The sequence below is a fragment of the Habropoda laboriosa genome, unplaced genomic scaffold (genome assembly GCF_001263275.1).
Source record: "Habropoda laboriosa isolate 0110345459 unplaced genomic scaffold, ASM126327v1 scaffold718, whole genome shotgun sequence".
NCBI classification, from domain to species: Eukaryota; Metazoa; Arthropoda; class Insecta; order Hymenoptera; family Apidae; genus Habropoda; species Habropoda laboriosa.
The window spans coordinates 311,677-316,186 of NW_017100942.1; positions in this window are offsets into that span (position 1 = coordinate 311,677).

The window sequence follows — 4,510 nt, forward strand, 5'->3', positions numbered from 1 at the left end:
ATGTCTTCTAGCGAATAGAAGAGTGTACCTTATTTTGAGCGATTGAGGCGCGTGAATATTGTGGAATCAGCCGACGGTCGTGAAACGAGCAGAAGTTGTTGAGAAGTTTGTAGAAAGAAAAGAAAATGGAGGAAAAGAATAATCGCGATCGCGGAGCAAGCGTCGAGCGTCGCCTTCGAGATTTTATTTTACGTTTACGAGCAGTGTTCGAATGTTTAACCTTTAATTTCCGGTGACAGAAGTTTCTTGTTTTATACAAATTCGTTTCTCAGTTGTTAAATTATTTAGTAGAAATTTCTCGTCTCATCCAAGTGAATGAAGATTTGTTAATTAAATTTTGAGACATTTATTTCTGAGTTGATAAATTATTCGACAGAAATTACTCATCTCACATGAGTGAATGAAGATTTTTAAATTGATTGAATTTTGAAAAAATTACTTCTGAATTATTGAGTTATTAATTTCTTCGCTTTTTTTTTTTTTTTTAATTAATAGTAGAGGATAGACCAATGATAACTGTGTAACTTTTTGAGGCAAGTGTATATTCAAGATGCAATTATACATTTTTTAAATAAAGTATTAAGTATTTTTTTTTTGGTTTGGTAGTAAAGTGTTCGAAAAATGAGCATTTCACAAGATACTACGAATTTTTCAGCGAACGTTCTACTGTCTCATAAGCATTTCACGAATCGTTTCCTTGTATTTAATCAAAGACACAGGGTGGCCGTATAATAATTAACTTTAAGCCATTGTTTACAGATAGCTCATAATCCTATGTTTAATTTAATGCATTTTATTCTGTAAGTAACCTCATATCGAAGAATTCTCAGTACCTCGTTGAATGTTCAATTTCCCAACATTTTATCTCTCGATGAAAAAGAAAACGAAATTGCATCTTGTTAACTGTAAAAGAAATTAAGAGGAATTTCTGTGAAACACAGAAAACTGTCACCAAAAGGTTAACGTTCGAATTAATACTACAACTAGAAAACTTGAAAATTCACATTTACTGCCATGAAGGCATTCTGAAAAATGAAAAGAAGAAGAATATCTCAAGTGAGACTCGAAATCTTCGAACAAGGACAAACTTTTGAAAACTGCTCGAATGAATTTTTTTCAAAACTGATGAATTTCAGGTGTCACTACTAAAATTTGCAAAAAGAAAAAAAAATAGATAAAAGTCTACCAAAAGTAAAAAAAGAGAAATATCTCAAGTGAATTCAATAAAAATCTTCAAAAGAGATCAAACTTTTGAAAAACGTTCGAATACATTTTTCCCTGCTAAAAATTCCAAAAAAAAAAAGATAAAAGTCTACGAAAATTAGAAAAAAGAAGAATATCTTCAAAAGTCTTGAAACAAGATCAAACTTTCGAGTACATTTTTCCCTGTTAAAAATTCCAAAAAAAAAAAGATAAAAGTCTACGAAAATTAGAAAAAAGAAGAATATCTTCAAAAGTCTTGAAACAAGATCAAACTTTCGAGTACATTTTTCCCTACTAAAAATTCAAAAAAGAAAAGATAAAAAAAACCGTTGGAACGAATTTTCCTCGAACCCGCAGACCCCAATTCGACCCGTCTAATTCTAGTATTAAGCGAAACGACTAAAGAAAAACCTCGAATCGAAAGCACCAGAAACGAAAAAATCGAGCGAACTACCGTTCTCTACTTTCAACTCTCACTGTTTCCGACTGTCAGAGTTCCAAGTTAAAAGAGGATACCCTTAAAACGAGACGCGGGTCTCCGTTCTCGGGATCGAACTTCCGGCTTCCGAGTAATCGATTCGACAACCTTAATGTTCCTACTGAAAGATAGCCTAAGTGTACATAGCGCACATACATTCGCCGAGTGTGTCGAACTCTCGAGAAGAAGAAGAAGAAGAAGAAGAAGAAGAATACTCGAGGATTCGTGAGATAATGAACAATAAGATTCGTAAGAACGAAACAAGTAACGCGAAAAGAGGGGGGGGAAAAATGAATCTGTGGCGAATCTCGCGAGCCATTTTTTTTGTTTTTTTTTTTTTTCATCGATCATCGTTCTCGCTGGCTCGTCATCTCGTTTTGCGCGACCGTTGCTGTTCGTTTCCTCTTCGACGACGAATACAGTTTATTGTCCACTGGTTGGTGGAGATTGTTTTTGTAAGGAAAGAAGCAAACAGAAAAAGAACAATAACGAGATGAGAGAGGAGAAAAGGATCGTTTCTTCTTTTTTCGCTACGGTTATAGAGTTAAGCACGCGACTTTTCGTCGAGTTTTAAGGTTCTTAACCGATTTGCATCCGTATGCGGAATATTCCGCACACGGCGATCGTCACCTATCAAAAGGCGCGGACTGTTCCGCGAGCCGCGACTTTCGTTTATCACCGGACGCGGAATATTCCGCCTTGAACATTTTGTATCACCCGCACGCGGTGATACGGGCCGACTGTCGGTTGAACGCCGCTGATGTCTGAACTCAGTAGCACAGGTAGAGTCGTGATGCAAATGGGTTAAGAGTTAAGTCATGTTGTACGTATAGTTCTTTCAGTGCCTTTCGTACTTCGTCTCCGGTGTTGAGTGCACGAGAGTTCATCTGGTCTCGCGATCTTTCGACCTTTTCCCGTCTTTTACCGAGGGCTTTTTTTCTCGTTTCATGGGCGACGCTGGAGGACGATGTGAACAGAGATGTGTACTGCGTTTCGTAAATGTGGATTTGTCGCGAAGATTTGGAATTTTATGTGATTAGCTGGATGAATGAAAATTTGAAGTTTAGACGGTTCGAGGGCGAAGAAATAGAAGGTTGCAACTCTGAAATTATGCCGTGCGTGAAGATATTTGCAATGTAGGGAAGATAGATTTTTTTGTGCGACAGGAATTTGAATGAAAATTTCATTTTGGCTGGTTTGAGAGTCGATTCAGGGCGAAGAAATGAAAGGTTGAAACTCGGAAATTATGCTATATGTGAGTATATTTGCAATATAAAAATCAGATAGAGTTTTCAAAACCTGCATAAACGTTTAATTTTGAAAATTTCATTTTGGCTCGTTGGAGGTTCGATGAAAATTAAAATTACCACACTGTATGTGAATATGCTTGCAATGTAGGATCAGACAGATTTTTTAGAACGTATACAAGCATTTGGAATTTTGTGTGATTATGATTTGAATGAAAATTTCATTTTGGCTCGTTGGAGGTTCGATGAAAATTAAAATTACCACACTGTGTGTGAATATGTTTGCAATGTGAGATCAGACAGATTCTATAAAAGGTGCATAAATATTTGGAGTTTTATGCGATAGCAATTGTAACTTAATTTCAGCTGTTTTGAGAGTCTAGGATCAGACAGATTTTTTAGAACGTATACAAGCATTCGGAATTTTGTGTGATTATGATTTGAATGAAAATTTCATTTTGGCTCGTTGGAGGTTCGATGAAAATTAAAATTACCACACTGTGTGTGAATATGTTTGCAATGTGAGATCAGACAGATTCTATAAAAGGTGCATAAATATTTGGAGTTTTATGCGATAGCAATTGTAACTTAATTTCAGCTGTTTTGAGAGTCTCTAAAATTATAGTAAATGTGCATATATTTGCAGTGTAAGAACGTGTATCAAAAAATACGTGTTTTCCCCCTGAAATGTTAGTCCAGAATCAGATAGTATAATTAAGGAATGATCGTGTGTACGAAACGCAGTATAAAAGCTACTATCCAAAAGTTTGCCAGATAAACAATTACCTTTAATATTGAGCAAAAATTCCCATTAATACGGCGAACATATTAGAAACTAGAGACTATCTTGGTGTTTGCAAGCTGTGAAATAATAATCGCAAACTTTTGGACAGTAGTAGGCATACTTTTTTACTTTCGACATTTTTCATTTTTTGTATTTTTGTACCTTCGCTGGGGATCACGGTACACGAGGGAGATGTTCACAGTGCGAAAATTCGCGAAACGAGAGAAAAACTAAAGAACAGCACGAACGAAAGGAGAAATATTTGTAAATATAGTAGCACGAGTTATATCGATGATCTCTGAACGGACGACGAGCTTAAACATTGACAGAAAAGAAGGGGAAAAGGTTCGCTCGCGGGTGCCAAACCTAACCGACGGATGAGAAGAAAGTATGTGCTTCCAGAGCGTGCCTAAATAAAAGAAAGAAAAGAAAAAAAACAGAAAAAGAATGAAAAATCGATACATTCCAAAAGTGTGCGAAATCTACGAGGTTTAAATCTCTATTAAACGGGCGTGAGAGTGTTTGTTAATTAAACGCGGTTTTCCCAATTCTGGCCGAAATATCGATCGCTGTATTTTAAGTGCTAGTCACTTGTTATCGTAAATTGAGAAAGAATAAAATTCTTTTGTTAAAAAAAAAAAAAAAAGAAAAAACCTTCGGTGAATTTTCATTTCTGCCCTCGTCGATTTTCCTTCTCTTTTCCCCTGCGGTGTCTCTTCCTGTTTCGTATCACGCGAGCTACGTGGATTTTTCGCGGAACTCAAAGGAGCCACTTTCTCTTCGGGATATCGATTCATA